At 42.8% G+C, this 17,123-nt stretch overlaps 1 protein-coding gene across 1 annotated transcript in view; it reads left to right on the forward strand.

The window, feature by feature from the left end:
• UNK (unkempt family zinc finger) overlaps positions 1-17,123 on the forward strand; it is a 45,566-nt gene that overhangs the window by 2,205 nt on the left and 26,238 nt on the right. The window lies entirely within an intron of this gene.

A 17,123-nucleotide genomic window follows, 5' to 3' on the forward strand; every position in this document is an offset into this window, starting at 1 on the left:
CCCCCCCGCGGCCCAGCCGTGTGTCACCTCAGGCCTGGAAGTGGCGCTTGGGCTCCTCGCTGGGCTGTCGCCCCGGTGCTGCCTTCCCTCCGGCGTCCCGGGGTGGGGAGGGGGGTACTTGGGCCCCTGTGGAGGAGGGAGGCGTTGTGAGGCGATGGGCGCCGTGCTGTGTGGCTGTCCCCGAGGACCCGGCCCCTGTCACCCCACACCTTGTGTGCAGCCGCTCCGTGAGGGGTGGCTCAAGTAGGGTCCCTCATCAGGCCAGGCCTCCTTGAGGCGTTGCCCACAGAGAAGCCACAGGAGGGTTTTACACACGGGTGTGAGAAATGTCCTGTCCTATCCCCCCAGTTACACAAAATTGGTGAGATTGTGCTTCTCCTCTTCCCGCCTCTTCTCGCGACGCCTCAGTGAAGGAGGGGTGGTCGGTGTGTGTTGCCTCTCAGTCGGTGTCACCTCCATGGCTGGAGATGCTGCCTCGGTGAAAGCTTCTTGCTGGTTTCTGTCTTTCCTAAGCAAAGAGATACCCTTTCACTGCGTTGTCCCAAGGATGTACACAACCTCCTGCAGCTCGTGCTGAGTGAGCACGGCCTGCGATAAGTTGTCTGGGTTGGAAGTTGTGGCCATGAGACCCTGATCTCCTTTTGCAATAGGGTGGGTTGAGGGAGCAGTGTCTCTGGAAGGATGGGCTAGTGATGGATGTGTGATGGGTGGAAACAGGTCGGGTATTCCCTGTCCTCCTTAAAAAAGTTTGGGCCTGTTCCTTGTGTACAAAATATGTGTGCTGAACTGTCAAGCCTTATCACTTTAGGGTGTTGTCCGCATACAGAGAAAAATGTACAAATTGCCCGTATCTCTCACTTGTGTTGATGCCCCCACCCAAAATGAGAAGGGCAGGTTCGGAGCGTGGTCTGTATTCTTTCAGTTTGTGTTTTCACAAAGTTGGTGATGAACTTCCCTGCATTTACACTGTGATACAAGGAATAAAAAGAGCTGTGGAAAGGCAGAGGCACAGACCTGAACAACCCAGATGCCTGCTGCAGGCATCACAGGCTATTTCATGTCCTCTTCCTTCAGGCTGTTCAGAATACCAGGTCTATGGTAGAATGAGGTCCTCTAGGTTCTGTGTCCGTCATGAAGATCCTGTTGTCATCTTCAGGGAGCTGGCAAGTCACAGCCTCGCAGGTTCCTCTATTCCTGGTGGTGTCTATGGTTAAAGTTTGACAGCTTTATAGGAGAAAGCGACATGAAAGAGCCTGCTAGGAATGATGCTGTAGTGGTAAAAGAGGGTACAGGTGGAGTACAGAGGAGGTGGAGTGACACCAATGACAGAAGCAATTGGTCAAAAGCAAGAGGGGTGGAAAGAACCTAGGTGATGAGGCGATGAGGTAGGGAGATTGTAAATACACTAGGCAGAGGTGATAACGTGGCAAAGTGTGACCGTGGAAAGAACCTAGGTGATGAGATGATGAGGTAGAGAGATTGTAAATACACTAGGCAGAGGTGATAACGTGGCAAAGCGTGACCGGAGAAACAAGGATATCACGGATTAGGAAAGAAACAGTGGAAGAAAGAGTTCAAGATAGGGGAGGAGAAGAAGGAAGATTGGGACGTGGTAGCTGAAAAGGACAGAGGAGGAAAATGGGACAGTTTGGAACAAAGGTGATGGTGCAATTAGCTTCTTTCCAGTGAGCAATACATGCATTTTCAGATGGATGCTAAAAATACTTCAGTGAAAACAGTCGCGGGGAAGCTGAACAGCCATACGTGCAGGGTGGGTTTGGGGGCTGCGGAGTGCTGACAGCGGGATGTGAGCCATACTTTGAAAGTCTTGGATTTGTACACTAGGTCACATCATACTGTAAACCTCCTTCTGATAACATATGGGAACTTATTTGGTGGTCCTTCATGTGAACAAGTTGTATGTTGTCAAAATGTAAATATTTTTGTCCTTTTTTTTTTCCCCTTAAATATAGTTTGTTTCCATAAAATGACACGAAGGTTACAACTTGTAAAGTCAAGTAAGCTTAATTATCTGCATACTTTGCTGTTCCCTGGGGACAGGCAATCTGGTGCTGGGGATCTGTGTCTTGGAAAGTTTTGGTTGTATTTGTTAGGAAATGTTCCAGTTTCCCTATTAGCGTCGATTTCTAAACTCTTAGTATTATTTGCGTGAGATTTTTAGGTAGTTTGAACTGCAGTTTTAGATTCCGTCAGGAAGCCTTTATATTTGTTCTAGGTGTACAGCAAAAAAAAAAAAAAACATGAGATTTTTAGGTAGTTTGAACTGCGGTTTTAGATTCTGTCAGGAAGCCTTTATATTTATTCTAGGTGTACAGCAAAAAAAAAAAAAAGGAAAAAAAAATTAAAATGGAATGATTGGTGCTATCTCCCACCTTTGGCACTATTTGTGAGCAGATGAAGAGCCTAAAAAACCTGCTTTGATTGTGTCCTTGGCAGCAGCTGTAGCGTGCAGGTAGATGCTCCTGGAGACCGAATTGTTCTGGTAGATGCCAAACTTGACAATTTAATTATGAATAGCATGTTTCTCATCTGGGGATCTGGGATTCCCTTTGTAGAATTCAAGTGAGTACTGAAATACCCGACAACTGCTGTTGTGTTCTCTCTGGGTTGCTGGATTAGAGGTTTCTGCGTGTGGCTCTTCCCTGCGATCCTGTGGCTCCCGTAGCAGGATGAGGTCGGTGTGTTCCTCGGAAGAGTGGGGTGAGTTGGGCTCATTCCTGGGGCCCCCACGAGCTGGTGTGGCTTCGATCCGCTCCAGGCGATGAGCTGTGCAGGGGTTTAGCTGATTGCTCGTAGTGGGAAGTGGATTTGGTGTGGGTTTGTGCTGTCAAACCTCAGCTGAGTATAGACTTTGCGCTGTTTCTTAGCCCTGGCTGGCACCGTTATTTTTGTGTGTGTCTCTCTCTGTCTTTAATGTGTTATCTACAAATGTGGATGGAGGCCGAGTTCAAAGAAACTGAAAGCAAGCGATCAGTCACTTGGGAGCTGTAGATACTGAGTGCTGCGGTGTAGTTTTGTTTTGGTACGGTCTCTCCAGTCACCTGTTGCTGTCTTCCTTGGTTTTCAGTCAGACTGGACTCTTTAACTGTGAATTGTAAAGATTGTATCCACTGCTTGGGTGTTTATTGATCTGGCAGAATTTAGATAAGTGGAAGTGGAGCAGTCCTTTGTTCGCTGTGCATTCACCTGGAAGTCAGACAGTTTAATAACTCTGCAGGAAAGCAAACATTTGGGTGAAGATAAATTAACCCATTTAATAAAACACAAAGAGGGCCTTCATTCTAGTCTATTCAAAACACACGTGCTCAAAAGCAGTTTGGAAAATACTCTGATTTAGGTGATAAACTCTTTTGGTTGCACATTCGTTGGGCATAACCCAGATCATCGCACACTCAAGAGAGTTCTCTTGAGTGTGTGTATTAAAAACAAGAAGCCATCCTGTAAATAAAGTCCAGGTTTCCCTGAGCCCACAGGCTGTACCCTCACTTGAGGTTTGGACTGAGATGCCTGGGAAAGCATCCTGTCCCCCTAAATGCAAGATAAGCTTTGCAGTTAGGCCTTTGCAGCGTAAAAGACGCAAAACTTATCTTTCTTTTTGCACAGGGGGAGGAATTGTGGGAAATTCCTGAAAGATTAGTCCCCTGTAAGTAATGCTAGAGCTGCGTCCACGCGGCTGGTCGCGCTGTCGTGCTTGCACTCACCCAACCTTTATCTTGGAGCCATTTCGGTGCCAGCCATTGAGAGGTGGAAGGACGAGTGCACTTGAGTGAAGGGCGTTTTAAGTGGGGGTGAAAATCAGGTTGGTGCAATTGCTTCAGTTATAGCTCAAATCAAAGACCTTTTTTGTACCTGCGTGTTTTTCAGTCGTGCCATGTCTGGTGGTTTCCCAGCCTTCAATAGGAGCTCTGATTAGAACAGGGGTGGAAATATGGGTGAAGAAGAAATAAAAATAGCAAGATCATAGGTGGACTTAGGTTTCAATGAAGAGCTTGCACGCACAGTCTTATTTATCTCAAAATCGTATGTTTAAATTCTAACTCAAAAGGAATGGCACAAAAATGCACCTTGAAGCGTTTGTAGTAGCAGAGAGTAATCCTTATCTTCTTATCAGTGGATAGTGTCTTATCGCTGGCAGGACCAACGATCTCAAATCGATCTCAAATGTGCAGACTGACTGTCTGTGGCAAGAAAGCCAAAAACCAGATGTGGAGCTAATCTGTTTTCAGAGTTGTTGCTTTTTTTTCTAAGTAGCTTGGTCTTCTAGGACCTGTAGCATTCATCTGGATAGTCTGTTACATTGTACTTCTGATGTGCTTGAATTGGGTGGTCTTTGCAACCTGGCAAATACAATTAAGCTTTTGAAACTGTTTTTAGAAACCTTTTGTGTTCTTTTTAAACCATCGGAACTCTTAAAATAACAAACTGTTGCCCTAATTCTGCGTTGGTTTTACTGGTGACAACCCTTAGATCAATAAGCTGATACGGACTTACACAAAAATAGAAACTAGCCCTGTTGTTTGAACAGAAAATACAAACCAAAACAAACAACTCGGAAAACAACAACAACAAAAACCACCATGTGTTTGTAGGTTTCAGATTTGGTAATAACTTTGGAGATGGTTAGGAAAACACAGAATAAGTCAATACTTCTAAAGCAGGGACTTACCAGCAGTTGTCCAGGTCGTTCCCTGCAAATGTCAGCTTATTGGGCAAGTATGGTTATTATTGCTATTTTTTAAGTCTTGTATGAACTTCACTGCATACAAGTCCACCACAAGCTGTTATTAGAAGGTGTGAATAGTTACAGGAAGTTGGAAATAAAAAGTACTGGAGTGTGAACAGGAAGAGCTGCCTTGGCAGTACGTGCTTACCACCTAATGCATACACTGAAAAAAACCACTCTAGATTTTATGGCTCTTCAAAGGATGAGTGGGAAAAGCCTCCAGCTTGAGGGATGGACTCAGCACTGCCCTGTCCTGCTGGTTAACGCGCCTGTTGAGGCCATAAGGTATTTCTCCCTCATCTCGAAGTGGGTCTGGAGCTGTGGTTTGCTTGCTGTGTTTCCCCTTAGTGAGTATTTTTGGATATCAAAAGTGAGAGGGAATTCACATACAGGCAACTGCTGTACAAGTGGCATCTAAATATTCTGCAGAGTGAAAAGCTTTGTGTGCTGCTTTGACGCTTTCAGAATTAGTTTGGGTCTGGCCAGGCTCGGTATTTCAAAAACCCAAAACTCTGTGAAAGAGGAGGGGGATTCAGTCATGCAGAAGTGTTCCAACTTGGAAAATGGTTCTTTCAATTTTTTTGATTTAAAAAAAAAGAGCGTATTATGTTTATTATTATACATTGCTTACACTAGAATATAGGATAATTGTTTGCAGCATAGGAGAAAAAATTTAAAATGGCTTTATTTTAAGGAAAATTCTGTTGGAATTCACTAGTTTATTGTCTTTACATCTAGTTTTTCCACCAGAATAAAGTTTTCCTAACTTCTATGAGCAGCTGAAGTGTGCAGCCTTCTTGTTACAAAGGATCTGACCGGTGTCCTCCGGAAAGTGTCCCTGCAGGGCATGGCAGCGTCTCTGCCGTGCTGTTTCTGGCTGTTGCTGCCCCTGTACAGCCCGGCGGGAGGGGATGTGTCAGCCCATCAGTTAATCACACTTATTGTGTACCATATTAGCATGAGCTAACTGTCACTGGTAGACTGTATTAATACACCAGGCTGTGAACTGGGGCAGCGCAGGAGCAGGCACGCGATCTCGTCTGTTAACCCCGTTATAAGGAGCTGTAATTTCTGAGAGAGGAGCAAAATAAAGAACTGGAACAATAATGCCTTAAATTGCTGAGTTGAGGACTGTGAGAACCCGCTTGTCAGGACCCTGAGAGCTATGTTCATTTTCAGTGGATGCTAAGGTGGTGTTTTGTTCCTTCTGTTAACTTTTTGCTTTTTAAAAACTTTATAAATCTCTGAAAGCACAAGAGATGGGGCTGAAAGAGATAATGAGAAGTTACCTGGTCCATCCTTTTGCCTAATGGAATCACTGACATCTAAAGTGTTTCTAAGAATTATTTTTTTGTGTCTAATTGTCATTGCTTTTAAAATATTGGATCCGTTAGTTTCCTCCTTAAAAACTCCTTAAACTAGATTTTGGTAAAATCATGTGCTTTCTTGAGAGATAGTTTGTCTTTTGTATTGGATCAATCAAAAGCCTCACCAGAAGGGTACATGGGGAGATGCTGAAGGCTTGTACTTTCTCAAACTCCACCTGATGATGACAGCCAAGTTAGATGCTTCTGATAATTTTCTCAGCAATCTCAGTCTTGTGTATTTTGATCAGTGCTTGATGCAGTTAATACCAGTTTGACATTTGAAATATCAGTTGGAATGAATGTTCCCTTAAAACGAATACCAACAATTTCTTTTCTTTTTAGCTTTGTTGCAGGCTGTCTCTGACTCACACACACCCTCACCCTGCTGTAGTGTTCATTCAGGTTTACAAGGTTATTGTTACAGTAAGTTCGAGGCTTTCTTTGAAAGAAATATTTCAGTTTTAAGTGCTGAAGCGCAATGATGGCAATAAAAGTGCCAGCTCACTGAAATGCTTCATACTGACCTGATTCTTATCTATTAAATGTCATGAGATATTTAATTGAATATAGTTGTCAGAACGCTGACAGAGGAACTTAGACCAAGCTTGTGGTCAGACAGGAAAAATCTTAGGCCATCCTTCGCTGTCTGTTGGTGAAACCCAGCAAATACATTTCAGTAGAGCATACTGGCTTATTAAGAAGGATGGCACTGTTAATTACAGTTAAGAAATTAAGGTTGGGTTGCTTTTTATCATCATATGCCTAGAACTTCTTTAGATTAAGAAGCAGTCATGCACATATGGAAAGAGAAATAGTTACTTGAAAGTATAACCTGATGAATATCTGAAAAAGTCAGAATTAATTAAAGTCAATATTGTTTTGCTTGTTAGCCTTCATCTTCAGCGTGTCGCCACAGTTCAAAACGAAGCTGTCAGTTCACACCCAATATGCTCAGAGGTGATTTTTCTCCTCTAACTTTCAGTGGAGTGTGAGTTTTCATTAATAGCACTTGAGCATTACCATCATGGCAGAAATAAAAACAGCAGATGCCTCAGGGCAATTGGGCAGCTTTACAGCAACGAAAAAACCCCAAACTGTTTGCACGTTTAAAATATCTTGAGAGTGGCACCAGATTTGATCGTGTATTGATTAGGCAAAATGGAAAATGAGAAGTTGTGTGTAGCCTGGGATTTATTTGACTGCTTTCCCCTTGGTGGAGAGCTGGTGCCCGTCCCGATGGCAGCATACCTGTCTGAAGCGCAGACTGGTGTGGGGTCCTATAATGGACCAGCCTATGGGTGCGTGTAGGACTCTTATTCTGAGGTCTGCCTGCCATATGGAGTGTCGAAAAGAGTCTGCAGGGCTGTAGCAGACACGGATGAAGTCTGGTTTGAGTGCTGAGCGGAAAAGAAAATCGATTGAATGGCTCCCATTGATTGCTCAAAATCAACCAGTAAGAGTTGGCTTTTATCTTTGCGCTGGCACATGTGTTACGGGGTGCAGGTTCATGCTTGTTAGATAATCACCGTGTTTTGTTTCAAACTCACAACAGAAAATGTCTGTTCACAAATCTAAGCCTTTCCAAAAAGGCTGCTGCAAATCTGGTTGGCATTTAACCCGAGGAGAAGCAGATGCTATTTCATTTTCAAACGTAGCTTGGGCTGGATGAGAGCACTATGGATCTGTCCCTTCTTGTGGAGTTTTGCTTTTCTGTTTTTTTGGTCCGGTGTAAGTACAGGCCTTCAAACAGTTCACGTAGTGTCTTAAAACTGTTGTGAGTATGGGGCTGCAATTGATCTACGAGCTGTTTGGTGAATCATGAGGGTTCTTGGCGTGGTCAGGAGAAGGAAGGCTACTACTGTGCTCTATTTCTGAAGCACCTCTTGTGAGACAAGATGTTAAAGGTTAGCTACATAAAAATGTTCATAAAAAATCTGTAACTGAAACCCTGAACTATGTAATGGCTTGTATGGAAATAATATTTTTCTGAATTAGCTTTTATGAATTCTTGAATGTGGGATGTTTTGTTTTAGTGGAACTAGCAGAGTGAGTAACACAAGTTTTAAAACAGCCCAGCCCTGTTCCCAGCCTTCACTAGTTGTTTCTACAGTTGCTAGCCCTGGGTAGGCTTTGGTAGTGGTTGAGTCGATGGTGAGAGAAGTACAGTGTGAAAAAACTTTACTGGAAGGTGAAACTTTTAATTGTTACAGCACAGGACATCAGTGTATTACTCAGACCTTAATTCATTGTCTGATGCACGTTAACTCCATTTAACTCCACCTTTCTGCAGACGTTCTCCATGTGTCTGAGGCTATAAACACTAACACTGGGATAAAGAAGCAGCATCTATCCAATCCAGCTAATACAATAGAAAAATTTATCTGCATATAAACTGAATAAATGGCAGTAATAGACAAGTCTGTGGATAGATGTTTTTGGGAAGTAATTAGTAGTGAAATATTTAACTGCTCATGTTTGAGCACATGTTGATATATTGTGCTGACAATTAAACCTTCGACAGCGTACAGCTGTCTGGATGCAGTAAGCTCCAGTATTTTCACCGTAACAGTTAGGCTCAACCCACGTGGTATTGAAAAATAATTATTTCAATATGATCCTGTTTTGGTAGAGTCAGCACTTACACAGGTGCTGTAGGGGAGGATTAATGGCAGCTGAATGGTTTGTGGAGCAGAAAGCAAGACACGGAGCGATGGGGGTTATCTCGATTGGGGTGATCCCTGTTTGCAAACAGGGAGGTGTGCTTTAGGCACAGCTGTGTTGTTTACATGAACTAGCAGTGTCAAATTGAAAATATGGCATTTAAACTTGGAAAAACAAAAAGGCTGTGTTTTTAAAACATTGCATGGGCTGTCTAAACGCTTGGTTAATTTTGAGGGCATGTCAAGTAATACGTATTCATGGCCAATTAATTTGGGAAAAAAAAGAGAGATCAAACTCAAGGAAATGTAAATGTAAACTCAAGACTTTATGCAGAGTTTTGGATCTTGCTGAGCGGCTTTTAATGAAATGTAGTGCAGTTCAATGTTTGCATATGCTTGTGCTAGGATTGTTTTAATTAAAAAGGTGGGAGCTCTGTGTAAACAAACACTTGTGTTTAGGATGGATTTTATTGGTATGGCTTGGTCATATACATTTCATGGTCCACTGATGCAACAAGTTTATGCCTTTTTAAAGAGAGCACGCTGCCAAAAAACTGACTCAAATAGTTTTATTCGTGGGGTTTGAATGACATAACTTGATGTGTGTGAAGATGATGGGATGCCCAGCTCGAGGGGAGTCGGAACAAGCACCTCTTTCCCTGACACCCATGGACTGAACACAACTGTAAGTCAGCGCGGCTTGTGTCTTGGCTGGTAATAAATTTTCATTTTATTGATTTTTCTTTCCTCATCAAGACAGAGCGTTGGTGAGTTATTTAGCTACAACATGGGATTTCTCTCCAAACAAAGCCGTTTTTGCTATAACTGTGGGAACCAAATAATGTTTGCCTGAAACCGGTGCGAGGCTGTCTTGCCGTGCTGGGCTGGCACCACGCTGTAGCATCTCTCTTTGTCTTTCCTTCATTTTTTCAGTGCAGACAGGACACAACTGTTTGTGCCTGACATTTTCCTTTTCATTGAAAAATGTCCCCATCGTTTCTGATAGTTGCCAATGCGTGTTATTTATAGCCTGGACTTTTGCGGTCACTCAGTTAAAAGTTCTTATCTTTAAAGTCTGGGTAGAAGATAGTTCTTTCCTCGCGGCTGAATTGAATTAGTTGCATTGTTGTGCACCCCATGATCTGCTTCGGGATCCAGAAATAGAGTTACAGTAGGGATCGGGTTACTGTTGAATATGACTGTTGTACTTGTTGGTGTGTTTTCCTGAGCTTTCTGTAATCTACCAGTTTGTGCTTTAGCTTCTGCAGCACACACTGTCCTTTGGCATTTCTTTGGAAGCTTCCGGCTCAACTTTTACTTGCTGAATCAATCAGATACATAGAAAAAGGAAAACTTGTGAGTGATTCCATACCTCTTTGCGTAGTGAAAAGTGGGGGAGATACGGGCTATGGATGTGAGCAGTTGTCTTTGCGATCACGAAGATACACCATGAGTTATATGAACTCTAAAGCCAAAAAAACCCCTCCACAACCAAACAAGCCCAACTCCATGCATGTGTAATAAGTCTCTCCAACTCTCACTTTCTTTATTTGCCCTTAGACTGACATTATTGTCAAGCTCTAATGGAGAAGGGGAAATCTAACAGCTTTAAAATCACACGGTGCTGTCTGCTGTGTGACCTTTTTCCAGTTGATGGTTCAATTTATTTAGGTGATAAAGAAAACACTGAGGCATGTGAAGTCTATCTTCGTGACAGATGTGAGCTTACTGAAACTTTTTCCTCATCTTTTTCTCCTTCCCTGCATTCACAACCAGCCTTTTGTTTTTCTAAAGTGATCCATATATTTTTCTTTGAGGTTTAAATCTAATCTTTTCAAGGTTTACGAAACTGCACCTGGCTGTTGAGGGTATGGAAAGGCAAATAGACTGATAGTTGTTGAGATGTATCCAGAGAGATGTTTGCATTTTATGTCAAGTGATGCAAAGCATATGCAAAAGCCTTGGTGTGAAGCTTGAGGGTTTGGTCAGATCTGTGAGGTTGTTTAGAGAAATGCCATTATGTATGGAAAACAAGGAAATATCCAATAGTGGTGAACCACAGTAAGTGATAAAAATTACTGGTGGAACCTGGAAAGGTTACTGGTCAGAGCTTTTTCCTGAAATCAAGATGGAAACCTTCGATATTTTTGTTGAAAGTGTTATTGTTGTATGAAAGTGTATATTCTGCAGTGATTTGTGTAAAGCTCTGTTTCAATAGTAGATGACATCTGCCAGTAAGTAAAACACATTGTTTATTGAAACAGACTTGTCCTAACTACTGCTCTTGTTGGAGGGCTGCTAAACATTTCCTTGCAGAGGTTTAGGCAGGCTGTAAATCTGGCTGCTGGTAGCCTGCAGCTGTTAGCCAGGGATTTGGTTGCTTTGTGCCCACCCATGGGCAGTTGGATTGTTTGTTTCACTATTTTTCTCCCAAATCCCAAGAAATCTTTGGAATTGAAGGCTCTGTTCCCTGTCAGGAAGCTTGCTTTGCATTGAAATGCCAGCATTTTATAAGACACCATGGGAATGGTGGTATCAAACCTTTTGTCTAAGAGAGTTTGGACTCCTTGGTGACTGGAAGCAACAAAAGCCCCAAGGTGGGCAGCCTGCTGGACTTCTTGCTGCACTGAGAGATTCCTTGAAAAGCCAAGCCTTCTAGTAGCCCTGTAGGTTTGCTAAGAGGTGCGTGTGTTATAGGGAATTGCCAATGTGGAAAAATTGAATAGCTATTCCAGAAAATCCATTCTGGACTAGTTATTTGGAAAAACACTATTGTTTAAATCCCAGTGGTTTTGGTTTTTTTTTTTCTTCTTACTCTGGAGTATCTTCTTTGCCTGAAGAGCAAAAACTTCTGCGCAATGTCAGAGCTGTATGTCTTGGGTCTTCTCTTTTCTCTATCAGTAATGATATGTTAAACGAAAGGTGCATTAGTGGGATTTTTATTGAGTATCCTGTTGGAATAAGTAGATTCTGTCATGCACCACTGACTCATTTCAATTGGAATACCACAGTTCAGTAAAAGAAAATAATTGAGTCATGGGTTTCTTACTTAAAGTGTGTCTGATATCATCTTCTGCAATAAAATTTTATGAGGGTGAAATGAATTTAGAGCGCTGATTAAATATGGGCTCCTTTCCTCTTGTGTTGGGGTGGCTCTTTGAGCTTAAGAAGAAAATAACAGTTTTGAAAATATTTTCAATATATAAGCATTATTGAATTAGAAACATCTATATCTCCAGTTAGATATTTTCTCCTGGGTTTTGCAGCGCTGTCTGCTTTGCAGGCAGTCTGTTGGGTAAGCACACCCTGGTTTACTTCAGGTAATTTTATTAATGTTAGCTCAAAACACTAATTTTAAAGTGAAGCTGATGATTTTTTTTTTTTTTTTTTCCTCTGACTTAAACTGAATTAGGAAAACTTTCTCCAGGCTCCTGTCTGGACTGATTGGTGCCAATAGGAGCTTCCAGCAAAGGAAAGCTGATGAGCAGCTCAGAGCAGTGACCTCTGTCCTTCAGGCTGCAATATTCAGGAGGGATGTCTGTCTACAAGTGAGGTGAACTGGGACCACCTGAAACTTTACCAAGAGGTCTATGGCCTCATGCAGCCCTGTCTGAAACAGCGGGACATGACAGATACAAAAGTGCCAGCAAAAGTCCCCTGTATTCCTGCGTACTCTTGTGCCGATGAAATGGTGTCTTTGCCAGTGTGATCCTCTGCTGAGAGAAGGCAGACAGGGCTAAAATAAATGGTAATGGCACATGAGCATTTTCTTCCTGATATCTGAAATCTTATCAGGAACTTAAGCCTTGCTTTGAAAAAAAAAAAAAAAAAAAAAAAATACAACCAATCACTTCATTTGTAGATTTTTTTTTTTTTCTTAGATTTGCCTCTGTGGGCTCTTTTGGACAGTAACTAGTACTACGAATTTTTATACAGCCCTGATGTAGTAATTCCTAATACTGAAGGCTGGACTTTATGGAGAAGACCAGAGTGTGTGGAGTCTGAATGGCCCCTGGGCTGCCTTCTCTGGGTTACTTTCCTCGTGACCAAAGAGCAACTGGAGGGCTGGAGCCCTCTGACAGTGACCAGTGCTTCGATCGTGGACCTGCCTGCTATTGTAGAAGGTGTCTGTAGTTTACACTGGTCTAAAACCAGATCAACAGCACTGGTGCCAATCACTTCTCGTGGGCCTTTCCGAAGGGTGCTGTAGCATAGTTTCATGGGTGTAAACACACACCCACACGTACGCGAAATCTAGATGAGAGCGGTGTTAGATCTCACTATTGTCCTACATTTACAGACAGTGATTTAGTCTGGATTAGCCAAACAATTATCTAATGGTTTTCTCTCTGATGTTGTACTGCTGCAGAAGATTCAGATCCTGTTTATGAGCCTCCGCGTTCTCTTTGAGCCCGAAAGGAATTTTTGCAGAAAGGGGATTGACTGGGAGGAGCAAGGAAGGCTGCAAAGGAGGGAGCTGGTCTTGGAGCCTACATAAAGATTTCAAATAGTGCAGGGGGTGTTGGAAGCAAAGGGGGGGGCTGGCTTTGAGTTATGAGAGCAGCAAGGGTTTGGAAGAGTTGGTTTCAATTCTTTTGTTTCCATGTTCCTCAGTATTATTTTTCCCTCCAGTCTTCCCGATCCCTGTGTTACAAAGCAGAGACTTCTCTCTTGGCGTCAGTGTGCATCTCCTGGTGACTTCAGGGAGCTTGGGGTAAGGCTTTTAACGAGGCATTTAGAGCTCAGCTGTCTTCGTGCATTACCAGCACATTTTCCTGAGTTGAGCTCACGCCGCTGCGTGCGTGACTGACGTCAGGTTTGGCAGGAAGTTTGCAGCCCTGGCCCGCGGTGTGGATGCAGGTATCGTCCCGTGCTGCGCTGCCCGAGCGCTCCGGCTGTCAACAGGGCCAGCAAAGCAAGGGATCTCCACAGCAGCAGCCAATGGATGTGACCAGGACAAGGCTGCAATTGTTGAGTTTAAAAACGAAGCTTCTAGGTTAAGTTTCTTCTTGGTTTCTCTTCTTTTTTTTTTTTTTTTTTTTTTGTGGTGGTGTTTGGAAATACAATATTTTTTTTTTTTTTAATTTTTTTTTTCCCTCCACCCTGTTCATCTCTTTTTTTTTTTTTTTCTGCAGCTCCCAAAGCAGTTCAGGGCTGGATTCCTCCAGGGCAGAGGGGGAACCAGCTGCAATTACAACTGCAGATGTAAACACTTGCTGCCCTGCCCTGGAGAGTTGAGCTGCCACTGGCAATTAAAGACAGCAAGCAGTTCCTGTGCCAGCATCAATTCTTGCGGCCAGTAATTACTGCCCCTTCCCACAGCCCACCCCAGAGGAAGTGGAACTTCAGCGAAGTAGCATTGGGTTTTTTTCTAATGCTTTGCAGCTGCTGTCAGTCTGTGGGAGTTCCCAAAACTTAAATCTTAAGAACCTCTCCTCTTGTCTTCCTAGTGAGATAAGCTTTCATTTGCAGCAGTGTCCATCCTGTTCAGCAACAAGTTCAATTCAGCCTGGGGACTTTGATCTACATTGTTCTGGCCAGTCTAGTCCTATTTGTTTAGAATTGCATTTGTCTTTGTTTAGAACTCATAAATGATAACATTTCCTCCAGGAACACGGGTGTTGCTGTTGATGTTAATGCATTATCAGAAGATGACCACGTTATATGCTTTCCACTTTAAAAAAAAAAAATAAAAATTATATGGGTTTGAAAGTATGGCATATACACACATGAAAGAAAGTGCATGTAAAGTAGACCAACACGGAACTGACTAGTTTAATTTTTTTTTTTCCTTTAATAAATATAGAAGTAACTCCTATATAAAATGGGGCTAATAATTCTCCTGCCTGTCATGTAGGGGCTGTAGAGTTTCCTGAGATCTTTAGAGAGCAGTTGAGAAATGTAAGTTATCATTGCTGGATTTCCTCTTCCTGTACAGACACAGCGTTTGGCTGACACGCTGTGAAATGTGTACCAGTTATCAACATGTTTTCAGTTTCAAGGGTCATTCAAAAATTCCTTTTCTCAGCTGTTCTGGGGAAAAAAAATAAATTATAGAGACCATTGACACCAGAAGAATCTGTCATGACAGTGTTTTCTGCGTTTCTGTTTAGAGCTTTTGCAAAGAGGCTACTGAAATATTAATAGCTTTCCGCTTTGTGAGCCATCACGTTGCGGTAGTGCGGTCTGTGTATCCTTTCTATGTTCCCAAAACACATGTGGTTTAGATGCCTTTCATATATTTTAATACAAAGTGGCTGGTTGAGTGGTCCATGTTCTCCCGGAGGAGCCAAAACTCGCTTCACGGATCAGGAAAATAAAGGCCTATAAAGCAATTTACCATTCAGGCTATTGTGGAGGAGAGTGATTTAAAATGTTGTAGTGGCTTGAAAAAAAAAAAACAAAAACCCAAAGCAGTGATTGAAAGGCTTGAAATGACTGAGTTAATGTGACAACTCTCCCTCTGCTGGGTCTATTGCAGAGGTGATCATGCACAGTTAATGTGTGGCGGAGCTCAATGGTACCTGTTTGCAGGACTTGCTTTGAAATTAAGAGTGAGAGATCATTTATTTAATAGACAGCATTAAAGAATGAGTTTCTGATGAAGCAAGTTAGGTGTTAAACACTTTTCAGGTGAACCATTTACTTATGTAATTATCTCTCATTTACATTATAATAAATGTTTCTCCAGGGAATTTAGCCAATCATGAAATGCAATTAATTTTCAAATGCTCTTCAGCAACAATTGACACTCCAGAGACCAAAATCCCTATTCAGTGTGTGCGTTTTTAAACTCTACTGCTAAAGGGAAGCTGTTTCAGCTCCGTTGATTGCGCAGTTGTTAAATTTTAGGTTTTTTAACAACGTTTCATACATGCCTATTGCTATTGGTGGGCTCGATACCCAGGTTGAGGGGTACCGGTTGATACCCAGAGCACTGAGGAGGTTTGGGATGCTGTTCTTCAAATGAAGCCCAGAACTCACTTCAGTGATGTCAGAGAAGTTTAAATGCCCTTGGTTTCTATTTCTGACTCCAATTGCTGTATGAGACTGGCTGGGGCACCTAGCCAGCTGTTTTGCAGTTTCTCCGGATGTAAAATGGGAGTAACATAAAGCTCATGTCTCTGAGGTGTACGTGGAGATGTATGGAAGGGTCTGGTTGGTGACTCTAGAGTATCTCCGGACAGCATACTAAGTATCACGCTGCTTAAGTTTACTTAATTCACTTTCTGACCTAAATGTCGTTACAGTCACTTTTGTTCTAAGTCTTATTAGCGCGCTGATAAGATAAAATAATCTCTGGAATTCCACCTTTTACAACTGTACTTGGTCCAACAGCTTAGAAAGCTTTTCAAGAATGGATTAATTTTACTGTGGCGTTCAGTTTTCAGAGGAACTGCTGCTGTGGTTGGAGCAGGGATCTCCGTTTGAACGGAGCCGGCTTTTTAAAAGTGGAAAGGAACAGAGTGATTTGTTAGCCCTCACCTACTGCAAACAGACCCGTTTCTGCAGCTGGCTCTGCTTTTTCTGATGTTAAACCTTGGGCCCCAATGCGGATACTGTTCCGGCCGTGCTGGGTTGAAGGGGACGGATGGGCTGGGGTTGCAAAGGGCTCACAGCGGCTGCGGAGCCTCTCCAGCCCTGAGCAAAGCAGTGGAACCTGCAAACCTCATCTATTTGGAGGCTGAAGAGGAGGAAGAGCTTTTATCCTTTCATGCTTGGAAAATCCAACGTCAGAAAGCTCTTGCTCAGTGATATTCTCTCTTCATAGCAAACAAATGAAACCACTTTGGTTGAATTTGTGCATTTTCCTGAGGCTTTCTCTTCAGCCAGGGGTAAAGAGGAAAGGAGGCTTTATTTACAGATGTTGCTTTTGGAATGAATCTGGCATGATGATATTATCTGTAAATACATCTTTGGGCATTAGACATCTTTCCATTTGTTTAGAAACAGGATAGAAAGATTGTCTGATATGGGAATGAATACTTGATGAGTTTCTCTACTCCGTTTTGTTGCCTCGGAGTACATACGCTGTTGAAATGAGTCTGTATCTGCTGTTGGATGGTCCTGTTGCTTCCAGCAGAACACTAGCATTTTGAGTTTGACTGACAAATCTTATTTCTCTCTGTTTAAACTCACCTCTAAACATAAGAGACCAGAATGTGACTTCTTGTGGGAGGCAGTTGCCCCATGGCTGCTTGCTCTGGGCTGTCTGCGATGTTTTCGGAGGTGTCCCTGGGACCCAGCCCAGTGGGATTTGGGTCTGAACTCCTCAAACTGTTCATACGTTCCCTATAAATACAGGGCACGTAGTGGGTTTCGGGCAGCGTGGATTTTGTAAGCACCTACACA

The sequence above is a fragment of the Calidris pugnax genome, unplaced genomic scaffold, assembly GCF_001431845.1.
Source record: "Calidris pugnax isolate Ruff unplaced genomic scaffold, ASM143184v1 scaffold9, whole genome shotgun sequence".
In the NCBI taxonomy this organism is placed as follows: domain Eukaryota; kingdom Metazoa; phylum Chordata; class Aves; order Charadriiformes; family Scolopacidae; genus Calidris; species Calidris pugnax.